This window comes from Rhineura floridana, chromosome 7 (assembly GCF_030035675.1).
Source record: "Rhineura floridana isolate rRhiFlo1 chromosome 7, rRhiFlo1.hap2, whole genome shotgun sequence".
Classification (NCBI taxonomy): Eukaryota; Metazoa; Chordata; class Lepidosauria; order Squamata; family Rhineuridae; genus Rhineura; species Rhineura floridana.
This window is the reverse complement of record NC_084486.1, coordinates 107101768-107129223: the sequence shown is the minus strand read 5'-3', so window position 1 is coordinate 107129223 and position 27456 is coordinate 107101768. Positions and strand designations below refer to the sequence as shown.

Sequence of the window (27456 nt, the reverse complement as noted above, 5' to 3'; positions counted from 1 at the left end):
CTTTATCTGTATACTAGATATACCCTGGAATACACCACGCTTATGGGGTCTGAGGCAGGAGGTGAGACGACTAGAGCGCCGGTGGCGGAAATCTCGCTCCGAAGACGATCGGACACTGGTTAGAGCAGCAATAGCTGCCTACCAAGTGGCAACAAAGGCAACAAAGAGGGATTTCTTTGCTGCCTCTATTGCATCCGCAGAGTGTTGTCCCAGGAGGTTGTTCCAAGTGGTCCGAAGCCTGGTCGGTCCAGTTGCACAGGAACCCATGGAGCATTCTAAAGCCTCCTGTGACGCATTTGCCAAACACTTTGCTGATAAAATTGAGCGCCTGAAGAGCACGATTCCATACGCCGTGGACACAGGAAGTGGGCCAGAGATGGCCAGTTGCATTCTGGTCCGGTGGGATCGGTTTCAGCCTCTTCCCTCTGAGGAAGTGGACAAGGTCCTCTCTACTGTGAGGCCGACCACCTGTCTGTTTGATCGTTGCCCCACATGGCTCATTGTGGGCTGCAAAGAGAGACTGAGCGAAGGGATCAAGGCAGTGGTAAATGCTTCCTTGGAAGAGGGTGCACTGCCATCTGCCCTCAAGGAGGCGGTAATAAAGCCCATCTTGAAAAAGTCCTCCTTGGATCCCCATGAGTTGAACAACTTTCGCCCAGTCTCCAATCTACCATTTTTGGGCAAGGTGATCGAGTGAGTGGTGGCCAAACAGTTACAGACACACTTGGAGGAAGCAGATTATTTAGATCCATTCCAATCGGGCTTCAGGACTGGACATGGCACTGAAACAGCCTTGGTCGCTCTGGTGGATGATTTGAGGAGGGCGTTGGATAGGGGAGAACATTCATTCCTCGTCCTCCTGGATCTCTCAGCGGCCTTCGATACCGTTGACCATGGTATCCTCTTGGATCGCCTGGAGGGAATAGGAATAGGGGGAACGGTTTTACGGTGGTTCCGTTCCTATCTCTCAGACAGGCACCAACGAGTGGCATTGGGAGAGGAGGTTTCAGACCCTTGGCCTCTCAATTGTGGTGTGCCACAGGGTTCTATCCTCTCTCCCATGCTATTTAACATCTATGTAAAGCCACTGGGGGCCATCATCAGGAGATTTGGGCTGCAGTGTCACCAATATGCAGATGACACTCAGCTCTATCTCTCATTTAAGTCCTCACCAGAGTTGGCTGTGGATACTATTTCCAAGTGCCTGGAGTCCGTAAGTGAATGGATGGGAGGTAATAGGCTGAAACTGAACCCCGACAAGACCGAGGTACTGCTTGTGGGAGACAAGAGAAGGAGATATTGACCTGGTGTTGAATGGGGTAAGATTGCCCCTGAAGGACCAGGTTCGCAGCCTCGGGGTCATTCTTGACTCCCAGCTGTCCATGGAGGCTCAGGTTTTGGCAGTGAGCCGGGCAGCTTGGTATCAATTACATCTGATACAGAGGCTGCGACCCTACCTTCCTGTCCATCTGCTCCCACGGGTGGTACATGCCCTGGTCTCCTCTCGCTTAGACTACTGTAATGTGCTCTACGTTGGGTTACCCTTGAAGACGGTCCGGAAATTACAGTTGGTACAGAATGCGGCGGCACGGTTGATTAAGAACAACCGCCGCCGTGATCATATCACTCCAGTACTAGAAGATCTACACTGGCTACCAGTTGTTTACCGGGCCCAATTCAAGATGTTGGTGTTAACCTTTAAAGCCCTACATGGTTTCGGTCCAGTTTATCTAAAGGAGCGCCTCCAGCATCACCAAATATGCCGCCTGACGAGATCAGCCTCACAAGACCTTCTCTCGGTCCCACCAGTTAAAACAGCTAGGCTGGTGCGGACCAGAGAGAGGGCATTCTCGATTGTGGCTCCCACCCTCTGGAATTCTCTGCCATATGACCTTCGCCATGCCCCCTCCTTGGTAGGTTTCCGCCGAGGATTGAAAACTTGGCTGTTTAGGCGGGCCTACGGGACTCCTGGGTAATCTGGTTTTAGTTTGTAAAGATGTGGGGGGGTGGATTAATTAGAGACTGATGTTATATTTGTACTTATATGTTGTATTTTAATTTTTATGTACGCTGCCTAGAGTGGCCGTTAATTCGGCCAGATAGGCGGCTTAGAAATAAAATTTTATTATTATTATTATTATTAGGAAACAACAACAGATAGAGCTACATCTCTCCCTATCCTGTTTAAGTGATGACTGCTGAGTTACCCTTTAGTATCCCACATAGGAATTTCCAGTCCCTGGCCAGACAAGTTCTAGGGAGATGTAAATTAAGTGCTTCCTGGACTAATGTTTGGTTCAAGATTTATAGTTCAAATTCAAATTAGCCTTCATTAGGATGGAGAATGGAAATGTCAGCTTTTCCAGCTGGGTCCTCAAATGTCCTGCCTCTTACTCTCTTTATGACTGGTCAGATACTATCTGGCCCAAGTCGCAAGGGGCTGGTGGCCCTTCCCTGCCCCCCTCTTCTTTAGGAGATTCTGCTGCTGGGGGTGAGTTCTGATGTGCTCCTTTGTTTTGACAATGTGTATCTGAAGGCAGTGGAGGCTGTTTCCTGGCCCCTCAGCTTTTCAAAAATGGACTCTGACACTTAGTACCTTGTAACTAATGCAAGGATGATGCTTTCCTTTTATGTTTTGCATTCCAAGAACTATGATTTCTGAAGAATAAATCAACCAGTCACACTTATTTAAGTGCGTGTTTGGAGTGGTGGCAAGTGATTTCTACAGTTGTCTTTTTGAAAAAATAATATTTTTATTTAAAAGATTTCAGTGCATATAAAAGAAGAAAAATATCATACACCAGAATTAAGAATTAACACAAAAATATTAAACAAAGAAAAGCTAGCAGAACGTAAATATATGAGCATATTCAATAAAGAAAACTCATAGCTTATTGAGAAACAAAATTTCCAACTTTGTGTTTTATCACACAATTCAGTATGATAATCAGGTTGAAATCATAATTTCCATAGGTTTATAATACAATGGTACAAAGTTAGGAAATGCAAGTTATCCCAACATGTCTCTTCAAAGCGAAGAGAGGGTTGAACGGGGAATCCAAACATGCTCTTTGCTAGCCACAAGCTGTATAAAACAGAACCATTTCTTATGGAACTTTTTCTTCTTGGTGGGATCATTTCTATTTCTAAAGTTTAATTTTTTTAATCTGAAGATTCAAGGTTAGGAGGTCAGTAAAAAAATCACTCTGCTTGGACTGAGGCTTCCCCCTTTTACTCCCTTTTAAAAAGTTGATTTAAAAAAAAATAAACTCTGTTTACAGGGAGGTTAGGCAAAGTGCAGTGCTGGTGAGACCCCACCCACCGACCCTCTAAATTTTTCCAGAGGTATCTTTACCTATAAATTAGCAAATGCCAATTTTATGCAAATTTGTGCCATGGCCCTGTCATTTAAGTACCTCCCAACATCAGTTTCCCACAGAGATTACAGAAGTGCAGTTGAGACTGTTTGGGAGGGTTGGTCTGCAGGGTATTGCCCCAATCAAAGGAATTGGGAGATATTTCAGCTGAAGAAGCCACTTTGTTTCTTAAGATGTTTGGTTCTTACAAAATGCAAAATGTCAGTTAGGAAGATGTTCTTTGGTAGAAACCCACCATTTGCCTGGAGATTCTGATATAACTGACTTGCCTTCTCGAATCAGTTTGTGCCATATCTCTTCCCAAACCCTGAGAGAAGTGGCTGCAGACCTCAAATTTTACAATCCTGTTACAATAATGTTACAGTTCTCAGAAAATTCCATTTTGCCATTTCTGATTCTGACCAGTTCTCAACCTCACTTGATCTCTCTCTTTCCCTTTGTTTATTGACTTGGTCCAAGTATCAGAGCTTCACTGGGGTGGCAGAACGGGAAATTCCTTCCAATGCATATTTGAAGATGGCTATGGGGAAGGGGAAACAACAACCTTAACTAAAGTTTTGCAGTATTTTTCAGAATGACCCTTCGCAGAGGGGAGAAGAATGCTTGAGCAACTATTGCCATCTAGTGTTCAAACTGGAGTAGAGCTGATGATTATGATCTCTACAAGCATAATATTGCTGTAAACATTCGTCAGATGGTTGGGCGATGTCCTTGTTGCAGCAGGAGGGGAATAGTCGTGTTTTTCTTTGCCCTCTCTTTTCATTCTGTGTGGATTGATGTGTGCTTCAGCACAGGGGAAAGGAACCACATGATCATCAGATAATAAACGGGCAAAAATGAGAAAGTGGAAGCCTGTGAAAACAAGGAAAGAGTGGGAGAAGAGAGTTACAGGATGTAGCCTTGTCTCTATGCACATTCTGGCACTAGAGTTGTCCAACAAGCAAGAGCTAAACAACTCAGCAAATGGAGGGGGGGAAGGTCCCCAAATTATAAACAAATAGGCTACAATTAGGGATGGAAATGTCTGTTCGCTTTGGTTCTCTGTTTCCCATTTTCCAATCTTAAATTCAGTTCACATTTCTGGAGCAATTAGCAATTTTTTTTAAAAAAAATCCTCATGAAAGTTCTGATTCCTAGTGCCAATTTTTCCTAATAAGCACATTTTTGTATGTACTTTTGAATAATGTACACATTTTTGCAAGCAATTTCTCCTAATATAATGCATTTGTGTATATTATTTTCACCAATATCTTCATTTTTAGGCACAATTTTTCTAATATATGCATTCTTGTAAATATTGGTTGGTTGGAGACTTGCATTGCAACATTCAGATATGTGTAAATTTCAAAGGATGGTTGTGTTTCTGCTCTCATATTTGTTTTGAAAGTGCAGATTTGATAGATTCAGTTTTAAATGAAAACTGAATCAAATTTCTCCCCCATCCCTAGCCACAATACAGACCAAGTAAAGCCCATTTAGCTCGCATTCATTTCAGTGAAAGACTTGCAGCACAAAGGTAGCTGGAAACTTGGCGCAGCTTAAGATATGCTGTGAACTTGTACACTGGTGGGTTGCAAAGGATGTCAGCATAATCTAATGCTTTTTTTATCCCCAAAAGGCCCCAAATGGGTTTTTGTAGGCAAAATGGCCCCAAATGGGTTTGTTCAGGCAACAGAGCATAAGATTGCAATTAACTTTGCACCCAATCACAGCACATCAGCATCATATAAAGCTCTGACAAAGTCCATAACTCGGTCTGGGTGCATGCATTGGGCTATATCACTCTGACCTCCTGTCATGCATACTTAGAGCACATGGTGGAAAGGCATTTTGCACAGATAGGGAGCCCTGTTCATGCAGTCTGTCCTCGGAATAACTATAGGAAAAGCAGATTGCTAACACGCTTCTTACAGGTATTCCTCGAGAGTTTACACAGAGAAGCACCCGAGAAGATCTTCTACCTTCTATCCCAAGTGGTCAACATGCCCCACAATAACACCCCGCACAGGGAAGCAGAGTGGAGGAGGATACCATGCTTCCAAGTATGACCGCTGCACATGTTTGCTGTATCTGTCCCCTTCCCCTCACCACCACCACCACCACTGGAAAGAAGGCATAGGGTAGGTATGTGCTATGAAGACTTGGGGGCGGGGGGAGGCCGTCAGCCAAGAGCCATCATGGAGAATATCAATAATTACTAGCCATGATGGCTATGTTCTACTCTATTGGAGGCAGTTTGCCTCTGAATACCAGTTTCTGGAAACCACAGGAGGGGAGAGTGTTATTGTGCTCAGGTCCTGCTTGTGGGCTTTCCATAGGCATCTGGTTGGTCACTGTGAGAACAGGTTTCTGGACCAGATGGGTCTTTGGCTTGATCCAGCAGGGCTCTTCTTACTTCCTTACCTATGTAGGCTCACATGTCATGAGGGTGAGAGAGGAGGTCAGAATAGGACAGGGCATTGCACATGGAGAAAAATGACTTTTTAAAACAGATTTATGCCAGTTTCTGCATATGCATTCTTCCTTCTTCATTCGCAAATATGGGGAAATTACTTTTTTTTTTACATGCTATTCCGCACAGAGGAGTGACTGAAATAAGAGCATTGTGGGTTTCCATGCTTATTGGAGCTAATAACATGCTGAGTCTCTCTAGAGGTGAGAATGGTTCAATTAAGATGTCAGTCTTTCAGCCTACACAAATACCCTCTCCCTCAGCTTTGAGTTTCACCCATCTTTTTTTGGTAATAGACAGCTAAAAATAATTACACAATCTGTATAAGGCAAGAGAAAACAGTGAACAAGTTTCTGCAATGTGGTTTCAGAGCAGGTGGCTTAATCTTACACATAAATAATCATTTTGGCATATACTTCTGATTACAGATAATAGTTCTTCTGGTAACTTTAGCTCGCTCAGGTGTGGCATCTTGTTCTATGTGTCATAACCTGCCATTTATTCACACTTGCTGGAGAATTACTTCATTGAAAATCAGATTACATATTGTTTAGATGTCAGAAATTAAAGTGCCAGATGATCAGACAATCAGTTGTATGTCCCCCACCACCACTCCCAAGCTGCAATTAGTTCTCCTTCATGCAAAGTTCCAACATATTTTCTGATAATTCATTGGTGTATACAAAACAGAAAAGGATTTGGTTAAGATCATCCAGTTCTAGCACTCATTATTATTTTTATACCCTACATTTGCCTCGGATTGGATATGTTGTAGACTAGCTATGTTTAGAGCAGGCATGGGTAACCCTTCAGATGTTGCTGGATGCCAGATCCTATCAAGCCAAGCCACCATGGCCAACGGTCAGGAATGGTGGAAATTGTAGTGAAGCAACATCTGGAAGGCCACAGGTTCCCCAGGACTGGTTTAGAGTATGGTGGCAGTGTGCTCATGATGTTGTAAGGCTGTGAATAAAACAGAAAAGGAGGAAAGGATGGAAGGTTATCACTTGGAAGTTTTATAGCAGGTGTGAGGAACCTTTGGCCCTCTAGATATTGCTGCAATACAACTTCCATCATCCCTGGTCATTTGCCATGCCTGGTGAGACTGATGGGAGTTGTAATTTAGCAACACCTAGAGGGCTGAAGGTTCCCCACACCTGTTCTATAGGGTTAAGTATAGAGAATATTTTTCTAAATTTAATAATTGCCTTAGTTTTGCAAGTCTTTTTGATTAATCGTAGTTTGGCATGTCATCTAAACTTGATAAACTGTGGTTAATTTTAGCTATGGTTTGTTTGACATAAACCAACCTCAAATCCTGATTTAGGAAACTCTTTTGTTTCAACAAACAAGAGTTAGGATTAATCACTCCATGGTTCAGATGTAACCCTAATCTGTGGTTAATCAAAACTGAAAGTGAAAGCTTACCGTCCCTTCTCGTGGCTGTGCTAGAGGAAGAGGTGATTAGAGTGGGCAGTGCACAAGCCCATGGGAATGCTAGGCTCATTAGTATGATAAACCATGACTTGTGATATCAACACAACTGATATATTCCAGATCTAGAGGAACAGAACTCATGCCTCTCTTGCTTGCATTGTAGTTACCCACAGAAGAAGGCTATAAGGCAATAGCCCAAGAGAAATTGGAGCAGAGCACCCAACACTCTGTTACAATGATAAATTAAAATCCACTCAGTCATCACAAGTAGAAGAGGAGCAATTTGCCTGTCATCCAGGCAGAGGCCCAAGGCATTTCTTAGGTTCTGGAAATCAGTTATTTTGATCACACATCCATTGACACACAAGCTGCCATGTATAATAGTAACAGAAAGATCAGGTCTCTGAAGAGTATTTAAACACACATTTATCTAATCCACTGATGTTCTGACCAATTCTGTGCTGAAACATGTCCTGTAGTTTCTTAACTTTTTTTTCACCTGCAAATAAAGCCTTAGTTTTTCTGCTTCTTTCACAAGATATACTAACAGTTCTTTATAGTTCGGTGGGTGCAGGTTTGTGCTTAATTTATCATCATGGCTGTGGGTGGTGTGGGTGTTTTCCCATTAAACATTTCTCCAACCCTCTGCAGCCTTCCCAGCTGCCTCTGCTTTCTGATCTAAAAGAAACCTCATGGGAAGAGGTACCTCCTGATATCTTCCCTCGATTTTAAATGAAGTGTAGGAAGCCAGATGAGTGGCTACTGAGTACCTGAGATTGATGTGCTCGCTGATTTTGTTTTTAAGAAAATCTTCCTTTTACTTTTTTAAAATCTTCACCAACTTTTTTAAAAGTAAAAGGACTGAACTTTTTTAAAAAAGTAACAGTGGTCAGGCACATGATAAGCAGCATAGCTACCTTCTGCACTTACAGGAAAGCCCAGCTGAGGATATCATGGAGGTTTCAGGAGTCTTTAGCACCCAGGAAGGCTGCAGAATGCAGACAATCAGAGGGATGATTTGGAGAATGCAAGAAAGGACACTCTCAAAGCATCCATTGGCCATCTCAAACCTAAGGTAAGTGCAACAGAAATCCTGCACCCCACTCATGATGATTTACCTGATTTTTTCTCTTCTTTGATAATTTTCAAATGCAATTTCATTTCTTGGCAATTGATGGAGAATGGTAAAAACATAACATTGAAGAAAATTTTGGAACAGCACTAATTCTGACTGTTTGAAATGGGTGGATTTAATTAGAGATAAATGTTGTCAAGAAATTCAAGATAAAGTCTTGCTTCATCCAAACATGAACAAAGACGTTGCTTGACAGTCCTAAACCCTACCGTAATTGGATCTCATAAGTGACATAGCAAAGCTTAATATTGTGAAAATGCATGATGTAATTTGATCAGATGAGAATGTATAAACATGGGCAATCTAGATACAAGTTAACATAGAATTTAATGGCCAGTCAAGACTTCCAAGTGGGGAATGTTTGTTGACACAATTAACTGTAAGTAAAGTGTCATCTCCCTAATCCTGTTTTGAGCTGGATTAATTTTTGATTTTTTTAAAAAAAGTGTTTGTATGATCATGGCATAAAACAGGCTATTTCAAGCAGAATGTTGCAAGCAGGAATGAAACAAACAGCATTCCAGTGAAGTTGCTACCCTGGCTTTTTCTGAAACAAGCTGTTGCAATGCACCCAGGATAGCTTTTGTCTAAAAAGGTAAAGCACGTTCCAGGAAACTGTTCCAAATATACACAGGCCTAGGGAATTTCATTGTCAGTTGATGACTGTCAGTTCCTGATTCCTGCATTTTCAGAGATTATAGGTGTTCTCATGCATGACAATAAAACCCTTTCTCTCTCACGGTATCTGTGCATGTGTGTTGATGTTATTAATGCAGGGCAGAAAACTGAGGGGAACCCTTCTAAAATTGAATGTAGGTATACTACATTTTGAATTGAGGTATGACAAATGCAAATGCCCATATAAATGGCCAACTGAATGGCTTAAGACATCTGGTAACCATAGGGTGCTGCCCACTCAGAAAGCTCAAAGATTTCTCCATCGGTTCAGTAGCTAGTGCTCAATCCTTGGTTGCACAAATGTTGCATGAAAGCATCTGGTTCTATTTTTCTCTGTCATATACTTTCCTTCTTTATGATAAAATAGTAGACAGCATCTGGCATTACTCGGGAATTCTAAGAAACCAAAAAATACTGTGATTTATAAATGGACAATTATTTTTTATTTTCTTAATGATGAAAAATATGTATTTTATTCTAATGCTGTTAATACACTAGAATATACATTCCTGCCAAATTTGGTTAAAATCAGTGCAGTTTTGAAAGGATGATTCAAAATAGCATCCAGTTGTAGTCAACTGTAGGCAAAACCCTACTGCATGATCTCATGTAATGTAACATTTGTTTACTTGCTGTGCTTCAGATGAAACCAAATCCAACAGTCCCATGTCCACTCACAGCAGCAATCCAAAGAGAGAGGTGTGGTAATGGTCCAAAGTCAAAACACAAAGACAACACAAGAAGCAAGATCCAGAAACAGCCAAAGATCAAAACAGAGGGATGTCTTGTAACCAGGTCCTCCTCTGAAGAGGATTCCTCCAGCAGGGGCATGAGAGAGGTAGCAAAAGCAGTACACTTTTGAAAAGTTCAGTCCATCATCATGACAAATTAAAAGAATTTGGACCGTTAGCAGGATTTAAGATCAACAATCAAAAAACAAAGATGTTGGTGAAAAATTTATCTTCAAGGGAACAAAAAGAGTTGATGGACAAGACAGATTTTAAAATAGAGGAAAAGTTGAAATATTTAGGTATTATTATGACAAATAAAAATTCAAAGTTGTTTCATAATAATTATGAAAAACTATGGACAGAGATTAAGAAAGACTTGCTAAGATGGGATAAATTACAATTGTCATTAATGGGCAGAATATCTGTGATAAAAATGAATGTATTGCCGAGAATGATGTTTTTGTTTCAAACAATACCTGTAATATCCTCTGATTTACCTTTTAAACAATGGCAAAAAGATATTTCTAAATTTGTTTGGCAGGGAAAAAAACCAAGGGTTAAATTTAAATTATTACAAGACGCCAAAGAAAGAGGAGGACTGGGATTACCAAATTTGAGACTTTATTATGCTGCCTGTTGTTTAGTCTGGATAAAGGAATGGTTATTATTGAGGAATAAAAGACTATTGGATTTGGAGGGCCATAACCTGAAATGGGGATGGCATGGATATTTATGGTATGATAAAGTAAAAGTTAATGTGGATTTTAATAATCATTTTATAAGACGTCCTCTGTTGAAAATATGGAATAGATATAAACCAAGGTTTTACTTGAAAATACCATTATGTGTCTCAAGTCAAGAAGCATTTTATAGAAGAGAAATGGCTGGAAAAGAGAAATGGTTAACTTATCAAGAACTTTTAGAAAACGTATATGGAGAAATAATAAATAAATAATAATTTAATTTGTGGGTCGCCTATCTGGCCAATGGCCACTCTAGGCGACGTACAATTTAACAACATTACATCATAATAAAATACATCATAAAATACAATATAACAATAAAACAATAAAACAGTTCCAGTACAGAGTAGTAGGCTATTCGTCGTAAAAATTTAACCCTCCCCGTAAGTCCCAAAGGCCTGTCTGAAGAGCCAGGTCTTCAAAGCTTGGCAGAATACATTCAGGGAAGGGGCATGTCGAAGGTCATACGGGAGGGAGTTCCAGAGAGTGGGGGCCACCACTGAAAATGCCCTCTCTCTTGTCCCCACCAACCTAGCTGTTTTAGTTGGCGGGATTGAGAGAAGGTCCTGTGTGGCTGATCTTGTTGGGCAGCATGGTTGGTGGCGCTGGAGGCGCTCCATCAGATAAACTGGGCCGAGACCGTATAGGGATTTAAAGGTTAATACCAACACCTTGAATTGGGCCCGGAAAATAACTGGGAGCCAGTGTAGGTCGAACAACACTGGGGTGATGTGTTCCCGGCGGCGACAGTTTGTAAGTAGTCGAGCCGCAGCATTTTGTATAAGTTGTAATTTCCGGACCGTTTTCAAGGGTAACCCCACGTACAGCGCATTACAGTAATCCAACCGAGAGGTGACCAGGGCATGTACCACCAGTGAGAGCTGATGAGCAGGAAGGTAGGGCTGCAGTCTACGAATGAGGTGTAATTGATACCAAGCTGCCCGGCTCACTGCCGAAATCTGAGCCTCCATGGACAGCTTGGAATCAAGAACAACCCCAAGGCTGCGGACCTGGTCATTCATGGGCAATTTCACCCCGTCGAACACCAGGTCAACATCTCCCAGCCTTCCCTTGTGTCCCACAAGTAGCACCTCAGTCTTATCAGGATTCAACTTCAGCCTGTTCCTTCCCATCCATCCACTCACGGATTCCAGGCACTTGGACATGGTCTCCACAGCAGACTCTGGTGAAGATTTAAATGAGAGATAGAGCTGAGTGTCATCCGCATATTGGTGACACTGCAGCCCAAATCTCCTGATGATTGTCCCCAGCAGCTTCATATACATATTAAATAGCATGGGAGAGAGGATAGAGCCCTGTGGCACACCACAATTGAGAGGCCAAGGGTCTATATATAATGAAAGAATATATAATGAAAGAGAGAGAACAACTGATAAAGGAAGGATATAGTTCTCAATGGTTTGCCTATTTACAATTGTTAGAGAGATATAAAATGGATAAGAAAATGTATGGGTTTGAAATAAATAAATCTGATTTTGAAATAGGTTTGTGTACAAATGATGAAAATATAATTGCGAAAATGTATAAACTCTTGCTGAAAATGGATATGGAAGAAGAACAAGTAAAAGAATGTATGGTAAAGTGGGCAAATTTTTTTGGTTATAATATACAAATGGATCAATGGGAAAATATGTGGAAAAAAGGCTTGAGATTTACATTATGCTATAATCTTAAAGAAAATTTCTATAAAATGATGTATCGTTGGTACATGACTCCAGAAAAGTTGTCAAAAATGTATAGTAATGTTTCTAATGTTTGTTGGAAATGTAAACAACAAGAAGGATCATTTTATCATATGTGGTGGTTGTGTAAACAGGCAAAATTATTTTGGGCACAGATAGGTAGGATGATGCAAAAAATCTTAAAGATAAATATTCAGTCAAAACCAGAATTTTTTTTTATTGGGTTTTATGGATAAGCAAATAGAAAAGAAATATGGAAGAATAATATTATATATGATTATGGCAGCAAGATTATTATATGCACAAAAGTGGAAAATGGAATCAACACCAACAACGGAAGAATGGCTATTGAAATTAATGGACTTAGTAGAGATGGATAAATTGACATGTTTACTTAGAGAAAAATCGACAGATACATTTCTTAAGGAATGGAAGCCTCTCTTAGACTTTTTGTTGAAAGATAAAAATGAAATGATGATAATGGGATTTGACGATTAATTAAGATAGACTATGGAGAAAAGTGATTTTGTATGTATTAAGGGACAGGTTTGATATATATTATATATTTATAGCTGATCTGTGACAAATCGGAAGTCAAATTTTTTTATTTTTATTTTTATTTTTATTGTGTTATGTTTTTTGATTTTGTTATGTCTGTTTTATGAAAATTTGAATAAAAATTATTGTAAAAAAAAAGAAAAGTTCAGTCCATCATCTTGACTCAAAATGGCATCTGATGGTAGCCAAACACAGACCAAAACCTGCTCCTCGATCTCAGGAATCATCATGCCAAATTTGGTGATATCTTCAGAGGTGTCTAAGCAGTGCTGTTTGGAACAGTTTAATCCATCATCTTGATTCAAAATAGTGCCCAATGGCATAGACAAAACATAGACAAAAACATTCTCCTTGATCTCAGAAACTATCATGCCAAATTTGGTGATGATCTCTTAAGAGATATGAAAATACATAGAGAACAGACAGACAGACAAACAACTTTCCAAAATACAGATATGGAAGACAGAAGAAGACAGAAGATGATAGATTCTAAACTCACGGTGTCTCAACCCAAGGTATACTAAGTTATGGATAAACACCCGCTTATGATGAATACTTCAGATGTGTGTTTCAGCATCAGCACAGCTGTGTGGTTGTATACTTCCTACTGGTGTTATCCAACATGCTGAGCTGTGGGAAGGATCACCACAATTGCCTAATTAGGATCTCTAGCTAAATGTGTTTGTGTATTTATTTGCATGGAAAATGGTTATAGTACACTTAGCATATTACACTTCCCATGGGAAAGAGATTGCAGAAGATGACATCTGAAGTGACCCAAAGAAAGTTCAGTTTCTGTTGCCTCACATTGTACATGTAAAATGTACCGCCGTCAAGTTGATTCTGACTTATGGCGACCCTATGAATAGGGTTTTCATGATGCTGAGAGGCAGTGACTGGCCCAGGGTTACCGAGTGAGTTTCATGGTTGTGTGGGGATTCGAACCATGGTCTCCCAGGTTGTAGTCCAACACCTTAACCACTATGCCACACTGGCTCTCCTTATCTCACTGTTAACTGAACTGCCAGTGACAAGCAGTGTCCCAAATTTTGGCGGGTTATAGAAGGTCTAGTCCACCAGCCTTGAGACACAGGACATAGAAAGTTGCCATATATTAAATCAGGCCAATGGCCCATTTAGCTCAACGCTGTCTACACTGATTGGCAGCAGCTCTCCAGAATTCCATTCAGGGAGCTTTACCTGGAGATGCCAGGGATTGAATCTGGCATCTGCGTGCAGGGTAGTTGTTCTGCTGGAAAGGGGGCTGGGTTTTGTTTTTGTTTTTCATAGAAATGTTTCCTGTTTCTATAGATTTCCTGGGAATAAGAAGGCCCACTACTCCAAAAATGTTCATCGTAGTGGGAGATGTTTTCCTAGAAGACAGGATATTTATAGTCTCAGCATTTTTACAGATCATCTGCACATCTCTCAAAATTTCTCAGCCAGTTACACTAAGAGCGAGGAAGCACCCATGACAGCGGAGCCAGAATATTTTAAAGGAGTATCCTGGTGAAGTGGGTTGTCTTCACAGGTCAGACTTACAGTGCAACCCTATGAATGAAGATTTCAGAAGTTAGTCTCACAGAGTTCAGTGGGGTTTAATCCTATGGAAGCAGACAAAGGATTGCAGCCTTAAATGCAGTTTTGACTTTTTACATGCCATTTGTGGCATGCCTAAACATTGTTGATGCAGGACAGAGCTTGAAAGGGAAATTAACTATGCCTGCTAATCAATTTGAGCTTTACATTTCCAGACCCAGGGGCTGAGTGTGGCCATCCAAGCCTCCCTGTCCGGTCCTTCGCACTGTCTGCAGGGCACACCCCTTACTGACAGCGGCGTCACTAGTGGGAGTGCAGGGGGTGGGCTCTGGCACTTGCCCTCCCAGAAGCATGGACGAGGTGGCTGGTTGCGCACGCACTCACCACGTGCTCCAGGCTGACGGTGGAAGGCTCGTCCAGGCTTCACCACCAGCGATCGGGTGCCTGCTTTCGTCGCACACCGGACCAGGTGCCGGGGGGCAGCAGCGTCACTAGCAGGAGTGCAGGGGGGGCGGCTCTGGGTGTCACCCCACTCATGGTGTCACCCAGGTGCGATCCGCACCCCCCACACCCCGGTACTGACGCCCCTGCTTACTGACCCTCCTGGTGTGTTTTTATCTGGCTGGGATGTGTCCCTGAACTCTTATAACACTTTTTGCTTGTGTTGTTTGTGTAGAGGATACAGCGTGTGAGTGTATGAATGTGTGTGAATGTAGAAACTAGTCTACCATGCAAGCTAGTTTCTAGCTCTGCCCACTTCTGCCTCTGGCCCCACCCACTGGCACGTGATCCCCAGAAGGTGGCCCGTAAGGGAATGAGGCCCTTAGGCTGAAAAAGGTCTCCCATCCCTGAATTTTATATATTATTTTATTTATTTTATTATTTATTTATTGCACTTTTAGACCGCCCTTTAGCGACAAGCTCTCAGGGCGGTGCGCAACAAGATAAAAACAGATTAAAATACAGGTGTGGGTACAATACAATATGAAAACATATTTAAAAACAAAATTAAGACAAAAATTAAAATTAAAATAGATTAAATTTAGAATTTAAAATTTAAAATGCCTGGGCAAAGAGGTAGGTCTTTACCTGGCGCCGAAAAGATAATAAGGAAGGCGCCAGGCGTATCTCATCAGGGAGGGCGTTCCATAATTTGGGGGCCACCACTGAGAAGGCCCTAGCTCTAGTTATTGCTCTCTGGGCCTCCCTATGCGTTGCAACCCGGAGAAGGGCCTTCGACATTGAGCGCAGCGACCGGGTAGGTACATAGCGGGAGAGGCGTTCTGTCAGGTATTGCGGTCCGATGCCGTTAAGGGCTTTATAGGTAAGAACCAACACTTTGAATCTGGCCCGGAAACATATTGGTAGCCAGTGCAGCTGGGCCAGGACAGGTATTATATGGTCAGATTTTTTAGACCAAGTAAGAACTCTGGCCGCAGCATTCTGCACCAGCTGAAGTTTCCGAACCGTCTTCAAAGGTAGCCCTACATAGAGTGCATTACAGTAGTCCAATCTAGAGGTTACCAGAGCATGGATAACTGTGGCGAGGTTCTCCCTGTCCAGATAGGGTCGTAGTTGGGCTACCAGCCGAAGCTGGTAGAACGCATTCCGTGCCACCGAGGCTACTTGCGCCTCCAGTGACAGGAGCAGATCTAATAAGACCCCCAAACTATGGACCTGCTCCTTTAGGGGGAGTGTAACCCCATCTAGGGCAGGTCGGACATCAACCATCCGGGCAGAGAGCCCCTCCACCAACAGCATCTCAGTCTTGTCAGGATTGAGTCTCAGTTTATTAGCTCTCATCCAGTCCATTATCGCGGCCAGGCAGTGGTCTAGTACATTAACAGCCTCACCTGAAGAAGATGAAAAGGAGAAGTAGAGCTGTGTATCATCAGCATATTGCTGGAAACGCACTCCAAATCTCCTAATGACCCCGCCCAGCGGCTTCATATAGATATTAAAGAGCATGGGGGACAGAACTGAACCATGCGGGACCCCATATTGGAGTACCCAGGGACTCGAGTAATGCTCCCCAAGCATCAACTTCTGGAGACGATTCTTGAGGTAGGAGCACAGCCACTGCCAAGCAGTGCCTCCAACTCCTAAATCCGCAAGTTGCCCCAGAAGGATACCATGGTCGATGGTATCAAAAGCTGCTGAGAGATCAAGGAGAACCAACAGAGTTACACTCCCTCTGTCTTTCTCCCGACAGAGGTCATCATACAGGGCGACCAAGGCTGTTTCTGTACCAAACCCCGGCCGAAAGCCCGATTGAAATGGGTCCAGATAATCAGTTTCATCCAAGAGCACCTGGAGCTGGCTAGCGACCACACGCTCTAGAACCTTGCCCAGGATTGGAACATTTGCTACTGGTCTATAGTTGTCAAGGTTTTCAGGGTCCAAGGAGGGTTTTTTTATATTGATTGAAGCACAAAAAAACTTGGGCTTCCTTTGAAGGCCTTGGTCATCTCAATAAGTTGATGCTGTTATTGTTGTAATCCAGCACCACCGGTCAATAGCAGTACTGATCAGCAGGGATTAGAGACCTGGAGCTAATGGTAATGGAAAAGTAATGGTATTAAGTTATTTTCATTTTTTTTAAGTGTGTTTGATAGGAATTTGTAGGGAAAATGTAATGAAGGGTGAGCTATGTTCCTGTTCACATGATTTACCCATGAAAAAAATTCCCTTATGAAAGTCAGTCATTTTGCTGTTGTAAAAATAACTATGAAAAAATTATTTAAAACAACAACAAAATTAATGGTTCAGGGGGAGAGGGAGTGAGAGCAAGCCTCCCTCCCATCCACTCCTCAATATAAGTTTGAGAGTTTTGTTTTTCTGACATTTCCTCTGTTCCATTTTTATCTTCCCTTTCCACATTTCAAATGTAAAAAAGAGACATATTACTTTACAGTTATGAGTAAACAGTTACTCTTATAACAATTCACTAAAAATTATGTAAATTAGACATGAGCTTTTTTCTCAAGTGCCTTTGTATGCTGAGAAATTAGGAATATGGATGTCTTGACAGTTTCGTAACTTTCTTTTCATAAGTTGCGCTACAGTGTCTCTGAAATGAGCACGTTGTTTATCCAAGCCATTAACTGTGCTTTTCCAATACATTCTCTCTGCAGTTAATTGACAAGCAACATTTCAATTAGAGATGAACCCAGATCAGTTCAGATTAGACATGCTCAGTCTCAAGTAAAGAAAAGACCTTTGATACTGTGCCTTGCACAGCATCAAGCTTGTTTGTGTTTTAAGAAACAAACTTTTCACTGAAAATCATATTGCTTACTTGGGAGCTATGATGCCAGTTCTTAGGGGGGGAAAGCATTTGAAAGAACTTGCTGTGTAACAAAGACTGATGGCAATGGTTCTACTTCAGATTGCCTAACGTAACAGTACAGGAGATCTACGATCTTTGGGCTATATAATCACAAATAACTGCCTTGCTTACAGTTTTCTGATTAACCGTCTCAAACCTGTTCCTTGATGGGCCTATTCCAAGACATACCCTGAGCCAAGAAGACTGAGGATTCAATCAATCCACCACCACCACCACCTTGGGACTCGTGTGGACTGTGTGAAATGGTGGGGCCACGGCTGCATCTGCGGCCCTGCCACTCACAGTGGCTGGGGCAGAAGGTGGAGGACAGAAGAGTGCTGTGCCAGTATGGAGGTTTTGCAGTGACTGGGCCCAGGACAAGGCCAATACTGTTGTGTGCCAGCAGCAAGACAGGCTCAGGATCCAAGGCATCTCAGGCTGACTCGGCCCCCTGCCTGCCTCTGGAATGCCCCATTTCAGGGACTTCCATTGGCTGCCATCAGAGAGGATCCCATTGATCACACTCTCACCCACATTTTGAGCCATCTGATCACGCCCACCCCCAGACCAGTCCAAGAGAAGGTGTTTGCATTTCGCTGTTAATCAAACAGTTGCCTAGTTTGCATATTCAATTCCAGTCTTTGGGCTATTTCAGTTCCTTTCTTTCTTTCATCCATAGCTTGAATTCTCTTCCATGGTTAAAGTGTCCAGATCTTGAGGGATTGGGAAAGGGCATCTTGGTTCCATTTTCATTCATTCATTCCAAAAGAAATTGCAAGAGTAACAAATGGGCATGATTAAGGTTTGTTTGCATTACACCATTTGTGCCCATTCACCACTCATTTGTTGGGTGGGGGGGCGGCCAGCAAGAGAGGTTTTCTTGGTGTCTGCCAACTGATGGACGGCATTTTCTTTTCCCAGAATGTTGTGTCATTCTAGGGTATTCTGAGAAGTAGAAATGACAGTCAGCACCAAAAGATGCCAGCCACCTGTGTGTGTGTGCGTGAATTCTATTTTCTAAAAAATTGCCCCCCCCCCGGAATAGCACAGCTGTGACAATTGGGAAGAATTTAAATTGAACTTTAAAATATTTCACCCAAATTCCATTTCTTCTGAATTTTAGTGGCAGCTTATATACAAACATTTAAATATTAGTGACCACCAGTATGGTACAGTGATAAGAGTGTTGGACTAGAGACCTGGAAGACTCAGGTTCAAATCCTGACTCATCCATAAACTTCAGTGGGTGTCCTTGGGCCTGTCACTATCTCTCAGCCTAATGTCTCTCACAGGGTTGTTGTGAGGATCAAATGGAGAGGGGAAGAACTATTTAAGCCACCTTGAACTCTTTGGAATTAAGGTAGGACATAGGTAATAGCAAATAACAAGCGTCTTTTAAAATGTTTTATGGGAGTGAATATGCTGAAAAGTAAGCCTGCTTCAGGTGAGTTGCTTCGTTCACCAATCTATTTAATGAAGAACATGATGCTTTTCAAAGAAGCTCATACCTCACCCCAAAAATGTTATGCCACTGCGATAGTGGTCAGGCTATTAGGACCTGGGAGACCTGGGTTCAAACTCCTACTCAGCCATGAAGCTCATTGCATGTCATTGGGCCAGTCATCTTCTCTCAGCCTAACCTTCCTCTAAAGCTGCTGTGAGAATAAATTAGGAAGAAGGAGACCAGTGTACCCCAGCTTTTTGTCAGAAAGGTGGGATATGAATGTAAAAATACATTAAATAAAATAAATAAAAATATGGCACCTTCAAGCCTAACAAATTTATAGTGGCATATATTTTTGTGGGTGAAAACCTCCTTCAGATGCATGAAGAAGTGCCCCCTCACACACGTAGTTCTATCAATGGCGGATAATGCTCATGCATTTGATGAAATGGGTTCTAGTCCATAAAAGCTTATACTAAAATATATCTGTCCGTCTTGAAAGTACAACTCTCTCTCTCTCTCTCTCTCTCTCTCTCTCTCTCTCTCTCTCTCTCTGTGTGTGTGTGTGTGTGTGTATGTGTAACAGACTAATACATTCATCCCTCTCAAATAAGGTTATGTTTACTAATTAACACATAAGCCACCCTGGGCTTCTTGTGGGAGGAAGGTTGGGATATAAATTAAAATAAATAAACAATAAAAGGAGATTGAATAGATGTGGACTTTATGTCATAACGTGGAAGAAGGCTGCCCTCTGGTGTCCACATGCACAATAACACTATGAAAATGTGCTCACATCTTTATTCAACATTCTCTTTCAAGAAGAGTTAATTGTTTTATTCCAGATTATTTCAGATTATAGCATGAATTTGTTTGGATTGGGTGTTTGTTTATCATGGTGTTTTACAGGCATTCTCTGTAGATCTGATTCTGTTACTAGTTTATAAAATACTCTACCACACCTAGGTATTTTGGGAGAAAATGAAATTGCAATTCCTAATAAGGAAAATAACAAACACACTTTTGAGGGGGTTGTTCTGGTTTGTTTCAGTGCGGTGGTGGTTTTTTCACTGGATTAAAGAAGGTTTGCTAACCCAGCCTTCTAGCATAATAATATACAAAGAGATAATCTATTTGTCCAGTCCTGCCCCATATCTGGCCTGTTAGAATTTGCCCGGATATGTGATTGCTGCATTACTCCAAGGTGGGTGTATATTACTTTTTTGTATGCACTTTGAATTAAAGTGCAAATTTAAATAAATTTTAATGTATGTCAAACCCACTCTTAAGTTATTAAGAGCTCTGTGCTAATGAGTGAAATTAATTTTAGCTGCACTTTCAGTTTTTAAAAGTAATTTGTACACAAATAAAATCCTGCTGTGAGATCACATTTTTGAACAATTTGAAATATGCTGCCCTGGAAAATGTTATTGACACATTCATCACTGATCTCAGCTCATTTTTTCAAAGGTTGACACTAGCCTGGTTGCTAGTTTATTAGGAAGCTGAGCCTTAATCATGTTGGTTGTGTAAGTGTCCCTGTTCTGTTAGATTTGTGACTGTTTAATGTACAGGCTAATTTTAAAAGGTCAGGCTGCTCATTAAAATAAATGAAATTTTACACAGATTTAAACCTATCCTGAGATTTAACAAAGCAAAACTTAGTTAATGTGTGCGTTAAAATAGTGAGGGTTGTATAAGCAGATGGAGTATAAGTGCACATCCACACCATATATTTAAAGCACATTGCTTCCTCCCCAAAATCCTGGGAATGGTAGTTTTATAAGGGTGCTGGGAAAAGTAAACCGCAGTTTCCATGATTCTTTTGGGAAGCCATGTTTGAAATGTATGGTGTGGATATGACCTAGGAGTCCTTAGCACTCCCTATATTTGCAAAGTGGTATGTCTGCATATGAACATCCAGTGTGCCAACATGGAAGTAAAAGAAGCAGGCTGGGGCAAGTTTTCAGGGGCCTTGCAGAAAAATAGTGGCAGTTTGAAATAATAACCTAACAGACCCCAGAACTGAGTGCTAATGTACAGTGCCTATATGCCCCCAGACATATGCGCAGGTATTAGGGTTGCCAGGTCAGAAGCATCTCAAACCCTGAGATTTCAGGGGCAGCCCCAAGTGATGTCATGGGGTAGGCCGTAGTGATGTCACAAGAGGGCCCTGGTGATGTCATTAAACATGATACATTAAGCATCAAACACAGTTGCTTGGCACATACAATTATTACAAAAACATTTCTCTGATTGGAAATTAAGACAGAAAGCTAAAAGATGGAGCCTGGATAGGGAACATTTAATCTAGTCTACTTAATTCTGACAGGCCAGTCACCAGAAGGCCATTGTAGAAAGAAAGGAGCTTAGTGTTGTGGAGATGTTAGATGGGATCACTCTGGAGGAAAGATGGATGTCCCTGAAGGCTGCAATTCCAGACACACTTACTAAGGGACTAAGCCTCATAGAACTCAATAAGACTTACTTCTCAGTAGATATGGTTTGGATTGTGCTGCTGGTAAAGCTTACCTAGGGATCCTCAACAAAGATATCCATATCCAAGCAGGGTTGGCAACCCCCTGCCTGGAATGCCCTGCCCTTATCTTTTAATGTGGCTGCTCCAAATTTCTTTACAGATTTGACCCTTCACTTCAGAAAGAGGTTTGAGAAATGAGTAAGAGTTAAGATGATTCTCTACCGTTTCCTGCCTACTCTGTGGGTTGCTATAAACTCACTTTGACAGCCAACCCAGTTCCAGTGAGTAATAAGGGAAACAGAGAAAACACATATGGTTTGGTCTATCGTCACTGGCAGCAGCTTGGGAACAACAACAATTGCAGCCACACTTCTCAGTATGTGAATTCTCTATTACCATTATTGGACAAGAAACAAACTGTCATGCAACCAACAAGGTGCATCATCAGTGGGTTGAAGGGGGTTGAGCTGAACACATGGAACCACTGCTGTTGCTTCTGTGGATGTAAGGGAGTGAGGTTAAAGGTAAATGAAATGCAAATAGAAAAAAAGAGACAGTGATGATTTCCTAAATGCAATACCATACCAATCACAGCAAGATTCCTATGAGTAAGACAGAAAACTCAGCATCTCACAACCAGTCAGGATTCCTACCCAAAAACCAAAACTAAAAAAATCCTGGCAGCCAGTCAGCCAAGATCACAGGAATCCCCATGCAGCACAACTTGACCCAGGGATTGCAGTGAGTGCAGAATGCTGCGGCACGATTGCTGACATGAGTGAGACCCAATCAGGCCATAATACCTCTGCTCTGAAATCTGCACTGGTTGCTGATTTGCTACCAGGCCAAGTTCAAGGTGTGCTTTCCATGTTACGGGTGCCACACAGTACTTGTTCTGCTCTTGTAAGAAATCAGTCCTTTAGTGTGGCAGCACCTACACTTTGGAACTCCCTGCCTATTGACATTAGACAGACACCTTCATTGTACTCATTTCAGCACCTGCTAAAAACATTTCTGTTCAGGCAAGCCTACCCAGGCATGTAGAAGCTATTGTGTATTTTATCTGTTTTTAACTTATTGTTGGTTTTATTATTTTGAATGTTTTAAAATACCTGTCTTTAACTGTTTTGCCAATAATTATATTGTTTTAATTCCTTTTATAAACTGAGGTTTTTTACAATAAAGTGATATATAAATGTAAATAAAATACATAAATAAATTTTGGAGTCACTGTGGCCCTTGGGTCTCTTTCCTCTTTTAGGCACAAAGGAATCTGCCTTCCTTTGATATCATTTATCTCAGTACCGATGACATGGACTAGCCTTGGCTCTCCAGGATTCCAGGCAATAGCCTTTTCCAGAAATTGAATTTTGGAACGTTGCATGCAAAGCATGTGCCCTACCACTGAGCTACAGTTCTTTCCCTGTTTTAAAAAATTATTTTTTAAAATTGTTCTTTTCAATTCACTAATGAATGCACATCATACCTAGGGCAAGTCCACACCATGCATTTAAAGCACATTCAACACACATTTGAAGCACATGAAATACACCACAGAATCATGAGAACTGTAGTTTGTTAAGCATGGTGGGAATTATAACTGTGAGGAGGAAACTACACTTCCCAGGATTCTTTAGGGGAAATCATGCGCTTTAAATGCAAGTTGGATGTGCTTTAAATGTACTATGTGGATCTACTTAATAAACTCTGCTTGCATGTAAATTGCTTTAATTAATTTTTAAAAATGGAAATGAGCTACAGTATAAAGTTGACTGGGTGACCATGTGACTCACAATCTCTCAGCCTAATCTGCCTCTCAGGATGAAAACAACAGAAGGGAACCATAGTGTGAAATAAGATACTTCTTGGGACATAGTATTAAGAAATATTTATATAATGACTGTCAAATATGTTAATGTTATTTATACAACCTCTCAAGATATTTATAGTGTAATCCTGTATTTGTTTACTCAGAAGCAAGTCCCAATGTGTTGAGTGGGACTTATTCAAACAGGGAAGCATGCACAGAACTGCAACCTCAAGTGATAAGGAACTTCATTCACCCAACCCAAAATTTAGAATAATGCCACTTTAAGCTGTTTTGCAACTGTTTATACTTGTGTTTATGGTTATTGGATTTTAAATGGATTTATTTCTTGTTGAGAGCTGCCTTGGTTTCCAGTCACCAACCCTACCTCACAGGGTTGTTGGGAAGACTCCACACACACACACTGGATATGTAAAAATACATACACCTCATATAATAGCTTATGTCAAAACCAGTTGGTCATTGCAGAATATTTTTGTTAAAAATATCATATTAAGTTTCCTACCAAATAAGTAGAGCTTGGAAAAGTTACTTTTTAAAACTACAACTCCCATCAGCCCCAGCCAGCATGGCCACTGGAATGGGCTGATGGGAGTTGTAGTTCAAAAAAGTAACTTTTCCAAGCTCTGCAAATAAATGCCACCTAAGTAAGCCCAGCCTAATTGCTTTAAAAATAGGATTGGCAGGGGAGAGAAAGATTTACAATACAAACACAATCCTTCGCTATGGTCACTCAAAAGTCCCGTTAATTAACAGCACAATCCTAACAATTTCTACTCAAAAGTAAGTCCTGTTGAATTCAATGGAGTTTACTCTGGGTATGTGGGATTAGCATTGCAGTTTTACTTCCAGAAAAGCAAGAATTGGATTAAAGCTTCATATTTTGAAGGTTTTCAAAACACTGCCCTCTTCAACAGCCCAAGAAAAATTAAACTTGTTTGACTCCTGCACACAAGAGAGAAAAAAGACTTTTGCTGAAAGTTATATACTTAATCAATTTATGAGATTTTCAGATAAGCAGGAAATAAACAACAGTTTTCTGGCTTTGCAATGGGTTCTAGCTACTGCCTGGAGGTCAACAAATCCCTTGTCAATCACAACCCTGACTTCATTTACAAACCTGAAGGGCAGGGTTAGAGCAACCAGTTACAAACTCATTTAACAGAAGTTGCGGAGGGTGGTGGCTCATGTTTTGGTGTATATCTCGAGAAAGAGACAACCTGGAAACCTATTTTTTAAAAAAATGAAAGCTGAGAGTCTGGAGATTAAGGTGACTCACCCAGAGACCTGGAGAAGCCCACAAGAATCTGGAGTCTCTGGGTGAAAACTAGAGACCTGGCAACCCTAGCGGGTATACGTCTAAAACAGATCAGGAGCCTATCCCCATGTCAGGAGTTGCTAGAGGCAGAATCAGGTATCATTGGTTCTGTGTGTGGCTGCCCCATGTGGTGAGACACCTGAACCACAGCTTAGAACATCTTCTTGGAAGTGAAATATTCTCAGGTTCTGGACTTGCTCTGCCCACCAAGGCTGGCCACTAGGTTCTTCTGGACAGGAAATCTTTCAGTTTGGGCTGGGACCATGCCCATTTACCATAGTCTTTCTGGTTTCCAGTATATTTCTGTGTGGTTCTTTGTTCTGATTTCCTGGCTTGACTCTTGTTTAGGGATGGGGAAGAATTTTGATTCTGTTTGCATTTAAAGGGGATCATACCAAGTTCACACTTTTCAAAACAACATGGGAACTGAAATCCAGCCATCCTTTGGAATTTGCCCTTCTCCAAACTTTGCAGTGCAATTCTCCAGCCAAGTAATGTGTACAAAAATTCATACACCAGGACAAAATCTGTATAAAAAATCATATAGTAATGATCATAATATAAAAATACTTTATATTAGGAAACTTGTGTTGACAAAATGTGTTCATTAGACAAAATTGCATACAAAAAATGTGTACATTACAAGAAGTTCCCATTAAAATGCCAAAGAAGTTTCACGAGGACTTAAAAACTACACAAACTGATATTGAAATATGGAGAACTGAACTTGACATCGGAGAAATGAGAAACTGAAATTGTCAGATTCAGCCATCCCTCCTCTGAATCCGGGATGGATGGGCAAACTGGGCAGAGCAATCCAAAGTAGGGATGGGATTTGCCTCTTGCCCATCTGATCCACCCCTGGCATCATAGAGGAAGAGGAGGCAGGAAAGTGGGGGCCCACCCCAGGAGGAAGGATAGAGCGGCCGCCATGGAAAAATCTCCTGGAGCAGGGCCAGACCTCAGAGAAGGAAGAGGAAGAGGAGGTGCCACACCATGGGGGAAGCGTGCAGGGCAGGGTGAGCAAAAAATGCTGCTTCATTCCAACTGACGGAGGAGTGGGAATCAAGTGGATATTCGCCCATTGCCCAAAGATAGTTTAGCATCTCCATTTCTTACTGTTGGAGTTCCTGGGACCCCTCAAAATGGGCTTTTATGAAGCTACATTCATTTCACTGTTGCCTAATATTGTGTGTGAATGAAGTGAGATCTCAGAGAACGAATGCCATGAACTACCTGGAAGTAAAGCCCTTTTGAAATGAGCAGGACTTGCTTTCAGGTAAAATGCACTCAGGATTTGGATGCTGGTGAGTTTCATATCACAGCATCCTATCAGCTATCGAAAATGGCTGCCGAGAGGAAAAGACGTTAAGTTCGGAGCTCCCTGGACACTGGATTATCTGATTAGTGAGTTGATCCAAACAACTGATTCATCTTATTAAGTTCATCTTATTAAGTTTTACTAAGACATTTATATGAGTGATATAACGAGTCCATCAAATAAAGAAGAAAGTGAACATGAAAGATGACTGCTAACATACCCTGATTTAATTCTAAACGCCAAATATACACGAGATAAAGATAAAGAGACTGAGCTACATCATTAAGAGTTGAGAGTAACTTCAAGGACAAAGACCTAATTATATCACTAACGACTCACGAAAGTTAAGGAGAAAAATACTGAAGATATTTAACAACCTATTCAGAAGACAGGCAGTAAACAGAAATGGTTCTTACCAGAAGTGCTTGTAATAAGCTGGGCGTTTCCGTTACTTTAGAGTCGACGCCGCTTGTTTCCAGACAACTACACTTTAAACATAAACAAACGGAAATCACACAATTTTACAAGGGAAATATCAAAACCAGCAGTAAAGAAAGTGGAAAAAAAGAGAAAGCGAGTTTGATAGCTCTACAACCCTCAAGTAACTCGAAACAAGATAAGAATGTCCTTGATGTTTCTTTAACTAACATAGATATACTGACTCAAAAGAGAAAGAGTTTTTCTGGTATGAACTTGGCAGAGGAGCTATTGCAAATAGGACAAAAAGATATAATTTTGAATTATGAGGATATATATATAGCGGATTGTGTAAATAATTTATCAACATCTAGCTCCATGCCTACCTTAGAGTCATCCCATAAAGAGACGATACTGGAACTAACATCAACAAGAAATGAAGAAATCCTAACAACTTGTTTCTCAAGAAAGAATGTAGCAGATCAATCAGATTTAAGTGTATGTGACTTTATAGATTACATCAACTCAATATATAAAGAAGGGGGGAAAGATGCTACAAATGAGCTACAAAAAAACTATGCAAATGAAGTGGAACATTTGGATGAAGTTAAAGTGACAGAACCCCCATTAAGAGAAGAATGGTTTACATCAGTAAAGAATTACTTCTCTCAAATAGGGACATACATAGCAGAGTCAAATTCTCTTATAACGATGCTTATTCAACTTGTTACAAAAATAGATGCGCAAACTAATTTCAGGAGTTGCAATATAACACAAAAATCACAAGAGACTCAGACTCAGACTAAGATGCAAGAACGCAAAGAGGATATTACAAATAAGATTGGTAAAAAACGCCAAAAAGGTCAACAAAGAAAGAAAAGTAAAAATATAAAAAATTATAAAAAACCTAAGAAGACATATATGAATTATGGGAAGATATTTCAGTTATTAGATGCCCCTAGACAAGA

General features: G+C 41.1%; 1 long non-coding RNA gene across 1 annotated transcript; it reads right to left on the bottom strand.

Annotated features, from left to right (window-relative positions):
• Positions 1-2853: 2853 nt before the first annotated feature.
• LOC133388489 (uncharacterized) lies at positions 2854-26963 on the bottom strand. The gene is made up of 3 exons (XR_009763832.1): positions 26875-26963; positions 26488-26559; positions 2854-4229 (listed from the first exon to the last, which is right to left on the bottom strand). It is a non-coding gene; the product is annotated as an uncharacterized LOC133388489 (long non-coding RNA).
• Between the last annotated feature and the right edge of the window lie 493 nt (positions 26964-27456).